General features: G+C 36.5%; 1 long non-coding RNA gene across 1 annotated transcript in view; it reads right to left on the bottom strand.

Annotated features, from left to right (window-relative positions):
- Nucleotides 1-541: 541 nt before the first annotated feature.
- Nucleotides 542-12,451, bottom strand: part of LOC125177603 — a 33,785-nt gene continuing 21,875 nt past the window's right edge. Inside the window, exon 3 of the long non-coding RNA XR_007156593.1 lies at nt 542-608. This is a non-coding gene — a long non-coding RNA (uncharacterized LOC125177603). The remainder of the gene's footprint in view (nt 609-12,451) is intronic.

Here is a 12,451-nt window from a genome sequence, read left to right as displayed (position 1 = left end):
ATTATTACTAAGAACTCCAATTTATATGTATTCATGAATAACAGAAACAGGAAAATATAATAAACAGTTAGAGACATTTCTTCTAGACCAGATGAAGCGAAACACGTACTGTTTTAAAATAAAGCGAAAAATAATAGGTCATACTGTCCAAAATAGTGATACTGTTCCCGCAGATAGCCCCAATACGCTCTTTTTCCGAGCTCAACATCGTCAGGATGATCCAGGGCAAAAACTGCATCGACATTGGGACAAAGTCTCACATATTTGAGTGGGTATAAATAAATACCTGTTGTTTATCACATACCTGTTGTTTACTACACACCTGTTGTTTACTACATACCTGTTATTTATGACATACCTGTTGTTTATGACATACCTGTTGTTTACTACATACCTGTTGTTTACTACATACCTGTTATTTATGACATACCTGTTGTTTATGACATACCTGTTGTTTACNCGAGGGGGCTGATCTCTTCCTGAAGCCGGGCGAGGGCCTGTCTCTTATACACATCTAGATGTGTATAAGAGACAGATCGTGGACACATGAAACATTATCTCGTGTCCCTCGTAGATGGTGTAGTACGAGTGTCTGCCCGTCATGTCGCCTGCCGGAGAAATATCGAATTATTTTAATTTATGTATATAGTAGAAAAATAAATTACTAGTAATAATAATAATAGTAATAATAATAATAATAATAATGATAATAATAATAATAATAATGCGATCATGTATTGTATTTATCGAAAAAAGGAGGAAACAGAGCACGTTATAATAATAAAAAACGTGCAAATGAATTTGGTCAAATTCACTTTTTTCAAAAGTTGAAATTAAGAAAAATTTCGAGTATATAGAAGGTGTTAGTTTGCGGGTTGAAAAGGCAGAATAAATTATATTAAAATTAAAGTTATAAGAATTTTAAACGAAAAAAAAGTGTGAGTTGTTAAAATCTGAATAGTAGGGCGTATCACACTTTCAATAGTCGTTTTTGCAGCCTCAATACATGAATGACTTTTCATTCAAAAATAATGTAAAATGATAGGGGCAGCACAAAATTGGACATAGAAATTTATCATTATTACTCGATTCAATTAATTTAATTTAATTGTTGATAAAATCTTATGAACAAGCAAATTAATATTACAAATTTCTTGCAAACAACCTTGAATCGCGACATAATTAAAAATATAAATTATTGGACATAATTACAAATACAAATTATTATTTGTTCGCAACAAAATCACCATTAAAAAAAATCACCATTAAAAATCATACTAACGGTGACAACAATTGAAGAAATCTGACAATGCGACGTTATAACAATAAAGTTCATGTCAAGCATGTGTAGTGCGTGCCGGTGACGACTGAGGTTCAATATAGAGTAGCAGCGCTCAGTCCATTTGAATAATGCAAGTAAATGCGACCTGGAGCCACGGCCTCGTATGGAGATTTAGCTTGGCACCACTAACGGCCATAAGCAATATTGATAAGAGAAACAACGAACAGGGAACCTCAGGCAAAATCAAACAGAGGTGCGTTTCTCATCACAAGAGTAGAGGTAAGAATCCAAGCAGTTCTTGAATGGCAAAATGTCCCGCAATAAAGAAAAGGCGTTAAAGAGGACGGGTGCGGTGGTCTTAGACCAGAGTCCTGCGATCCCGGTTGTTCCTTGCAAGAGAATTTGCAAATCCGAAGTTGGTCGCATGCACGCAAGCGTTTCTTATTCCCTAAGAGGATCAGCAACAATGGTGCATTTTGAGGTGCTTTTTGGGGCGTATGTTTTCAGCATGTCTCGAGGGAGCGTTTTTGGTGGCGTTATAGTCGGTGTGCTGCGTCCGAAGAGTGGTGGAGATGCCGTCTTAAAAACAGGGGAGTGCGCGAGGTGCAAAATGCACGCCCGAAAACATTAAAATCCTCCGTTGTCGTTGGGATACTCGGATGCAGCGGCGAGAGTGCGACGAAACATACGGTTTGCTAGCCTAGCTGCGGGAATAATTGTGAAGACTTGGGAAAAAATTTACGAGTTGTTGAGTAGTTTACGATAGAAAATATTTTACTTAAAGACACGGCTTGCTACGGCAACAATATTCGTAGGTATAGAACCTATAAGTAACAACCAACTGCATGCGCAACAGATAAAAAACGATGAGTGAGAAGGAATCGTGGAATCGAGTGGGCGTCAAGACAAGTAAAATGATTTAAGTCGAAATCATTGAGTCGAAAAAATAAAATTATTGAATCTTACTACGACGATACTCAACAAAGAAAGATGCAAAATCCTTTTGACCCCCAACCGATCTTACCACAATATGTTTCAAACTGAATAATATTTAACTATTTTTATTTGTGTTACGAGACTCAGCTCAACTACCTTCTAAATTAAAATGAGGTTTGCATACGACACGCCAATAATTCGGGGAACTTTATTCATAACGTACAAAACATGGAAATTATCATATAACAACCAATTACAGTAATAAGACTCGTGTATATTCCTAGCAATCAGGGGCCATACTTTCAAAACTCGCTAAGTGAACGTAAGTACTTACGCTCTATTTTCTTGTCTGTGATTAGTGGATTTTGCTTGGAAGGCCGTCAATGATTGGCTGATGAACTTACGATCTCTCAACTTTTTTTGAAAGTATAGGCCCAAGGACAAGTGAGCACTGATGCGACGCAAGCACTTAAGGTTGCAAGGACCACTTCGATCTCTCAGCCCCAGAACATCCACAGCAGCGCAAAACAAGCAGGCTTGTCTGAGTTTGAGGCTCAATATGAAATTTGTTTCGAGTGCTGGCCTATGGATAACATAATTCATAATTCGAGAGATTTTTTATTACAACTTAATTTTGAAATATTTATGATGTCCATATGTACTATGGATTTTACGTAAAATTTATCACGTGTCTAAAATATTATTACTAGACAAAACCTGACTGGAAAGTGTCGTTTAAAATCAACCGATTATTGACAATTATGAATCAATTAAAAATCTGGTATGAATATCACTTGACGCCATCAATAATCATCGAGGAATAAATAGGCGTCTGATCATCTCACAATAATAAAATTTTCTTGAATATTAAGGAAATCATTCAATTTTAGAAGTAGAAAGAACGCTCAGCTGACCAAGCATTCCGTCCAAGGAGTAAATATTGTACCGTATCGAACGGAGTGAAATCAATGAACTAATCAGAACAGCAACCGGAAATCACAAGGAAGTCAAAACATCAGTTTCAGCGACGATTAAAATATACATACAACAGGATATCCCAAGTTCATACAAGTTACAATGACAACCTTATCTGTGATTCTCAATAGACTCGTAACATTTGCTGTATGACAAGATTTGCATAATCAGTGACACTTCTAAAGTGCCAGCATTGATTGCCAAAGTAAAATATTTTTCCACTACCAAGTTCCATTGAACACATGAAAGCTTCTATGAAACCCACAGTAATATGCTGATTCAACACCTAAACAAATGATGAAGCATAATAAAAAGACTGAAAAATTATGCTTACATTTATTTCTTATACATTATATAAATCCATCTGATGACAAATCAAACGCTGCTCTAGCGTTTCCCGACATCATCCTAATATTGCCATACATTAAAGGCAGCTCATTCATAGGCTGTCATTATCACACAATTAAAATCATACGCAACTCTTGATAGTAACTTCCTCAATTCAAGACAGAGAGAGCTCTGGTTTATCCTCAGACAAGCTACAAAGCAAACATCCCTGATTTAAAGTCACCCCACGAACACCGTAAGTCTTTGCTATGCAATATAGGCAGCTTTAAAGGGCTGTTCTCTACCAGCGGCAGCATCTAAATCTTGCTTCACTATCATTGTCACCCTTTCAGCCGCCGCCCCCTACACACGCGGTAACTTCACCCCTGGTATACACTAAGCCTCCGCTCTTAGCACTAGAGCGCTCGGCATCAGCGACATGAGGTGCCGTACAGCAGCATCGACTGTGTATGGTGTGGGATGATATGTACTGTGTTGTTATGATCCTACCATAATATATTTTAAACTGAATGATATTTATATATTTTTATTTGTGTTACGAGTCTAAACTCAAAATAACTTCTGACTTAATACAAGGTTTGCAGACGACACGCCAATAATTCGGAAACTTTACTCAAACTTACAAAGTATGGTTGTGTGTGAAGTGGGAGCGAGTGATGAAATCACTGTTTTATGATTTAGACAATCGAAGTTGCAATGACAAATATCGTTTCCTGAGGAGCACATCTAGTGTATATGTACAAAATGAACAATAATACATAGAACAATCCAGGTCCAGCAATTTGACAAATCACCGTTTCCCATGATTTTATGAAACATTTTATCGGCCACAGGTCGGTAAAAAGCAACAACGGGCGCATGCAATAAAATCATGAGCAGCACCAGTAACTGTAAACAGGGACAGCACCAGACGAGGGACTCTGCCAAAGCAAATAGATGTTAAGCAAACTCCGCGGTGCTGGGCCACATGAGAGGCATAGGCTCACTCCAAGCCAACAACCTGCCCCTGGCAACGGCGTTATGGTCGCGCTTTCGCCGCCTTCTCCACAGACAACATTGGCGCTTTAGTAACCGCCGCGGTCGCGATTTTTTATTCGCGACGGTCACGCTTTAGTAACCGCGGCGGTCGCGCTCTAGTAACCGTGGGGATCGCGCTCTAGTAACCGTGGGGGTCGCGCTCTAGTAACCGTGGGGATCGCGCTCTAGTAACCGTGGGGATCGAAGATTCCTGGAGGCTGGAACTCCAGGAAGTATGCCTCGATGTGGGCTTTCATCTCACGGAAATGGCATCCATGCTTCTGTCTGTCGAGGAAGGGTCGCTACTCTAAAGGAAATATTGCTGTCTTTCACAAGTTCTCGTATCGAAAGAAGAGAGGAAGCAAAACTTTTGTGCATATTTGCTTCGGCCGCCAAAAAATGAGGAGATTGCAGGCATTGACGAATGGAACTAAGTTAGTGATGTCGATCGAATCATGGCGTTGAGTCGGTTTATCAAGTACGAATAGAGAACACATGATTATATAGAAAGTTGGATTATGAGTTACGCCTGGACTATAGCTTTGACGTGCTTAGCACTCATTTAACATGTGAAGATCATAAGACGAATATATAGGATTAAAGAGCAACGTTAGATTAAAATTACAGAGATATGACATAATATTTAAGATTGAACACTATACCAAATAACTGCCGTAGACTACATTACACGCGCGTCGCATTTAATTAATAGTTACTTTGCAACCGACATATTCCAAGAATCCTACACCTACATTTAAATTGATATTTACTATTCGTGCGATGTAACGATTCATAAAACTAGCTACCAGACTGAATTTTTTCCATATTTCAATATTTTTGCATTTATATAATCGAGTAAACGTTTTTGACTGTCCCACCAGACTGAAAACGACAGCCAATGCATTTAAATAGTCGAGTAAATTTTGTTGACTGTCTACCTACACACGATTTAAATATTCGAGTAAACGTTTTTGCCTGCATGTCTACCTACACACGACGGAATAATTGAAGGGTCCTCACGCTTTGCTGATCCTCAAGGATTTTCGAGAGTGCAGGACACGTTGCAGGATTTCATTCACCAATTAAGAGGAGCCCAGCGAGGCCGGCCGATGTAAAGTCAGACGCTGTGCACACACGAATAAAGAGTAACGTTCAATTCAAATAGAGAAGACAGATTTGCGTTTTTTGCTGCATCAAAAAGTTCTGTATCTCTTTAGCATCGGTGCAAACGGACGACCAATATGGAAATTTACGTTTTTTTAGACCAAATTTACGATTTTGCAATGCATCAAAATACTGATCTCTTTAGCATCGGTGCAAACGGACAACCAATATGGAAATGTACGTTTTTTTAGACCAAATTTACGTTTTTTTCGAAGCATCAAAATTCTGATTAACCCTCCATCATCGATGCAGAAAGACGTCCTTGTATTCCAGTATGGAAAAAGAAGCACCGAGATCACCGATTGATCAGAGTAAATAGGAAACAAAAGGAAAATAAATACAGTCAGAATATATTAGCGACATTACTCAGTAAAGCAAATAGGTCAGCAGAGGATGAACTGAGGTTCAATTAGACAAAGGATAACAAAGGAAATAAATAACAATTGCATTTAGACATTACACAGAGCTAGACTTGGCAGGGTAAAAGCTTTTAAATATCAAGGCAACGTACGTAAGCAATGTTATAAATGGAAGTCCAATCAACGAAGGAAAACAGAAAACGATTTTTAAGAAGCAATACATCATTGGAAAACAGAAATGCGAATTGTGAGTAGACGAAGAGCAACAAACGACCAGCTGCAGTTCAAAGGCTTGTGCAGTGCAATTTATGTTGGTAGTGCAGGCAGTCGCACAAAGACGCACAAGCGTCGCTCTTTGATGATGAAACAAGGGAATCTCTGGGCAGTCCATCGCTCCATCAGGTTGTATGTTTGTTTTTCATTTGATGTGCTGTTCTTCAATCAAAAACCAACGAGTTCATCTCACGCACTCCAGTTTTTATGATGAGAAAACTGTGCTGTAATGTAGCTAACAGATCGTCGTTGCCGCGTGGAAAAGAATTGTGTTTTTACATTAGGATACAATTCATTTTCTTTCCACAGTCCGATATACGATGATTTGATGAATTTATAGCCTACGGTCATCCACTGTGGAAAATTACTTCAGCATGATAAAATATGCAAATCTAGGTAAACTTTCAAGCCTTGATGCGGGTACAGAAATGAAATGTCATCTAGTATATTATGCTACGATGAAATTTCTCATTACGACGAGAGTAGCATTGCCTTGTTTTAATCTCGAAATAAAAAGAACATCGCGTTCATTGTATATGTTTTTTACAGAAAAACTTTAATCTCTAGGAACAGAGTATTGCACGTAAGTTCCCTCAATAAGTTCAACAATCGACAAGTCTTAATGAGTTAATTAGAAATATTTAACGAAGTATCGGTCGGATCAACTCTTTTGCGTGTATTTTTCTATGAATATATATCAACAAAGCATAAAAAATTGCAAGTGTAATTACACATTCAAGGAATAAAAAAGAGGCATGCAAATTTGAGAACATAATCAAAGACTTGTATCACATAGATCACAAGTGATCACCAGCGTGCGCTCTTGTTTTGACGAGTTAAACGATCTGCACAAGCATTCATTGAAATTTATATTGTCAATGGCGAGCATTTACATGTAAAACACTAGCTAGCGCATTAACTATGAGATTTACATAAAAAGCACTTTGAATTTACAAGTAATATTATGCAAACTAAATTAGAAAACGGCTGATGAATTTTATGCAATACGAAGTTGGAAATCTAATCAAATTACAATTAGTTCAAATTACAATTCTAATCAATAACAATTAGTTATTGGGTCAATTTGTAGAGGAAATTTCATGCAAAGCTTGTTAAAGAGTTATAATGTAGTTTGGTTGATGGTATATTTAAATAATAATTAGCTTGAATAAGTGATACATATAGATCATTATTGGCTTAGTCTGTGAGTAATTAAGAAACTCGATTAGCTTAGAAGGGAACCCACAGGCACTGCGGAACTCAATTCACGGCAATTTTTTTCATAGATTTATTATATTATGAATAGAATACTGAAATTAAATATAAAAATCTTTCACAATGCTTCACAACCTGGGGCACTTTTGTAGCTTCCCAAATGATGTGCGGATCACATTACTTACATCTCAATGATTTAAAACAACCGGGTTGGAAATAATGATGGATTTAGACTCTTAAGAGTAATTAAAGCGAGCTTCAATTACAGATAAGAGTGAAGTAGAAAAATTCTCAAGGGATTTTAAAAATAATTATTCGTATGCGGGAAATAATCATATCAAAAACTAATTTAAAACCAAACACACCAGAACATGTTTCTCACGAAATATAAGATTGAGTTGCCATTGATATTTCAAATATTAATGTAATAATATTTCTGCTATATAATGAACAAAACTAATATCATGTTTGTTATTATGATTATTAGAGGCTTTTGTGAGTGATGTTGTCATGACGACACGAGAGCTCTCAGCAGCTCTCATATGGCGTACTGGAACAACAAGAGCTTCACGTAGAAACTTTTCTTTGCAGACTCGAGAAGGACTTTTGCAAGGGTGACGCACTGCAAAGCCAAAAGGAAGCAAGTTAAGGTAATGTCGACGGTAATTTATTCTTGTAGCGACTGGCGTCCGAGCCTGGCTGGCTGGCTGGTGTCTTTTAGCCAACATACAAACAACCAAAACAACAAACATACAAACAAACACAACAACAAACATACAAACAAACAAAACAACCAACATACAAACAAACACAACAACAAACATAATGAAAAACGATTAGCCTTTCCAGAGCACTTGTTATTTTTACTGGTGCTAAGTAGTTGACAGCAGTATTTAGTAGTATAGTATAGTAGTATAGTATCTTCGGCATTAAAGAATAGGCCTGGATAGGCCTGTCGCCGATTCTTGTGGAATACAAACAATATTTACCATTTCTTCTATTATTTTTAGTAGTTTTTATCTATATAAGGTACTTATTCTTAGACGCTAGTTAGAGCTAGTTCAAGACCATCATTTTAGTTGCTAATAACCAGTTTGTCTAGAGTGTTTCAGCGTATATAAATATAAATCATTACAAGTATTTGCGATGAAAGTAAAAAAGAATATCCGAATCTAGACGAGAGATTCAAATAGGGCCGGACATTACAAAGAGTAAGGACGATAAAGCCAATAATTAGCGTTGACATATCATGCTTATCACTCAGCCCGAAAAAATTCCGGTTTCAGTGATAAGAACTTCAGAGTTTGTAAAAAGAACAAGATTTGTTTTAAGGACCTCGAGATACCAAATAAACAAAAGCATAGAGATGATACGCTTATGAAAATAAATGCATCGCGGCGAGATGATAACTCTGCAATGATACACAGGACAGATCGGTCGCTCTGAGATTATTATTACGTGTGATGATTATTATTACGTTATTATTATTATTACGTTATTATTATTATTATTACGTTAGAACATATTACGTGTGATGAGAAAATATAGAAGCTATAATTAATATGTGAGAGTTGTGATGCGTGGAGCTGATATGACGTAAATGTGGCTGCAAAAGCTACACACTCAAATGTGAATATAAGTCAAAGAAAGTCCAAACAAAATTATTGGATATTGTGACTGATGGTAACCGTAATATTCTTAACAAAGAGATAAAATATGTACGAAGTAGTACACTATAATCGATGGAATGACAAAGAAAAGTGAAGACGCATGTTCAAAAAAATTAAAATCATGAATGTAAAAAATTAAAATTCGGGAATTTTGTGAAAAAATCTTAAGTAGATATAGCGGGCCAACGAACAACGTTCCAGTTTTCTAATCGCAGTATACATCTTAAAACGCGACTGAAGAGAATAATGTGTACATGCAGAACTGTTTTCGGAGGAAGCTGCACCTTAGTCGAGAGCCAACCTCCTCCTTCTATTATCATGCAATTGATCAATGAATATCTTCTGTTATTCGTAATAAATGTCTTATTAATTCAAGTGGACGTTATCGACGGTGGATATTTCTACAATCTGCAAATATTATTTTGGCCTGGAATATGTCTTGAATTGTTTATACCATCCATGTATCGTCGGACCCGCGAGCAGAGACCCTATGTTTAAATGCAGACAATTCTTCCCCTACAGTGACTTTAAGACAATTATATCATTAGTAATTGAGTAATCTTGGTGGTAAGCAAGACCGAACAATAATTAAGTTAATCATGCACTAAAATTCTAAATTAGTAAGTATTTAAGCCGTATTGAAAGTAGATTTATTTAATAAAGGCACCGACATCTATTTAATTGAAAAAGAAAAAATTCATTTGTACCAAGATGTGCGGATGAGTTCACCAGTTTAACACATGATTTCAAAGCCCAGCCGTTCACATCAGGGCGCATATTACACCAGAAGCCAAGCATTGCCGTTCATCGGATCTTTCAGAAGGCTAATTAGATCATGTAATGAAGGTTCTATGCCATTCACGGCTTCCAAAAGGACTTCTCACTCAAGAATACGGCGTGGCATACAATCATCCAGTGAAAATTTACAGACGCGGCAGCTTCTGATTTGGATTACCAGAAGCTGGGGCGACTCTAAATTTTGTTAGGGCATTGAAGACTTCAATAATTAGCTTGCGCCAGATCCACTACAATCATTGAAGACTTCAATAGTTAGCTTGCTCCAGACCCAAGCGTCAGCCGTTAGGCAGATAAGGTCCCTGGCTGTTCATTAGTCTACAAATGCACCGTCGAGCACATCAATCCGTCGGGCTTTCATTGCTCCGGGTTTTTGCGGCCGATGCTTCGCTAAAGTCACTCGAACTGTAATCCGCTGCAAGAGCTGCAATCTGCCGCGGTCATTAATCCAGCAGTGGGCGATTTCGCGACCGACGATGAGATCGCGTCTCTTTCCGCTGTTCAAGCAGATATTCGTGGCCTTTATAAGTCATGACTTTTTTCTACACAGAACATTTACTTCATGTCTTTAACTGTAATTGTGACGAAAGCAGATATTTGAAGCCTTTATAAGTCATGACTTTTTCTACACAGAACATTTTACTTCATGTCTTTAAGTGTAATTGTGACGATAGCAGATATTCGAAGCCTTTATAAGTCATGACTTTTTCTACACAGAACATTTTACTTCATGTCTTTAACTGTAATTTTGACGATAACAGATATTTGAAGCCTTTACAAGTCATGACTTTTTCTACACAGAAAATTTTACTTCATGTCTTTAACTGAAATTGTGACGATAGCAAATATTTGAAGCCTTTATAAGTCATGATTTTTTCTACACAGAACGTTTTACTTCATGTCTTCAACTGTAATTGTGACGATAGCAAATATTTGAAGCCTTTATAAGTCATGATTTTTTCTACACAGAACGTTTTACTTCATGTCTTTAACTGTAATTGTGACGATAGCAGATATTCGAAGCCTTTATAAGTCATGACTTTATCTACACAGAAAATTTTACTTCATATCTTTAACTGTAATTGTGACGATATTAGATATTAGAAGCCTTTATAAGTCATGACTTTTTCTACACAGAAAATTTTACTTCATGTCTTTAACTGCAATTGTGACAATAACAGATATTCGAAGCCTTTATAAGTCATGACTTCTTTCTACACAGAAAATATTATTTTGTGCCTTTAACTGTAATCGTGACGATTGCAGATGTGTTGACAGTTGAAAGAAAGCTTAGCAAAACCTTTAGAGGTTAAAACATAGGCTAACCGGAATTTGTGCAAATTTTAGATATGTAAAAGGTCACTTCATCGAAATACATGCAGCGATACAGATCTATGTTATATATATTGATTTATAATCAGAAACTCTAGCTTCCTAATAACACATATATAGAAATAAGGAGCTTTAAAACACAGTGAAATATCGTTCTTCCGCTCATGTGAAATTAATAAATTCTTTTTTTTTCCACCAAGCCGCTTGAGCGGAAATTCGTTAACATATGATACTAACTAATGCTTGCAACATGTTGTATGAAAAGATGCTATAAAAATGTTGTATTAACTGATGCAATCAACATTTCAATATTTAAAAAGACGTGCATACAAATGAAAAATTCCGGAATCGGTGTAACTAGTTTATATAAGTTTTGCAAAAATAGCAAAAAATATATTATTATGAACTCAAATTTACATGTTTTCATGAATAGTAGACATAGGAAAATATAAGAAACAGTTGAAGGCATTTCTTTTAGACCAGATGTAGCGAAACACTTGTCTAAAACAAAGCGAAAAATAATAGGTCATGCTGTCCAAAATAGTGACACAGTTCCCGTAGATAGCACGAATACGCTCTTTTTCCGAGCACAAGATTGCCGGATGATCTATGGCAAAAACTGCATTGAAATTTGGACAAAGTCTCATACATTTGAGTGTATAAATGGATACTTGTTGTTAATTACATACCTGTTGTTTATTACATGCCTGTTGTTTCCCACATACCTGTTGTTTATTACACACCTGTGGTTTATTACACACCTGTTTATTACATACCTGTAGTTTATTACACACCTGTTTATTACGTACCTGTTGTTTATTACACACCTGTTGTTTATTACACACCTGTTTATTACATACCTGTAGTTTATTACACACCTGTTGTTTATTACACACCTGTTTATTACACACCTGTTGTTTATTACACACCTGTTTATTACATACCTGTTGTTTATTACACACCTGTTGTTTATTACACACCTGTTTATTACACACCTGTTGTTTATTACACACCTGTTTATTACACACCTGTTGTTTATTACACACCTGTTTATTACATACCTGTAGTTTATTACACACCTGTTT

Source organism: Hyalella azteca, unplaced genomic scaffold, assembly GCF_000764305.2.
Source record: "Hyalella azteca isolate HAZT.00-mixed unplaced genomic scaffold, Hazt_2.0.2 contig3477, whole genome shotgun sequence".
Taxonomy (NCBI): Eukaryota; Metazoa; Arthropoda; class Malacostraca; order Amphipoda; family Hyalellidae; genus Hyalella; species Hyalella azteca.
The sequence above is the reverse complement of the archived record's forward strand: the minus strand, read 5'-3'. Positions and strand labels throughout refer to the sequence as shown.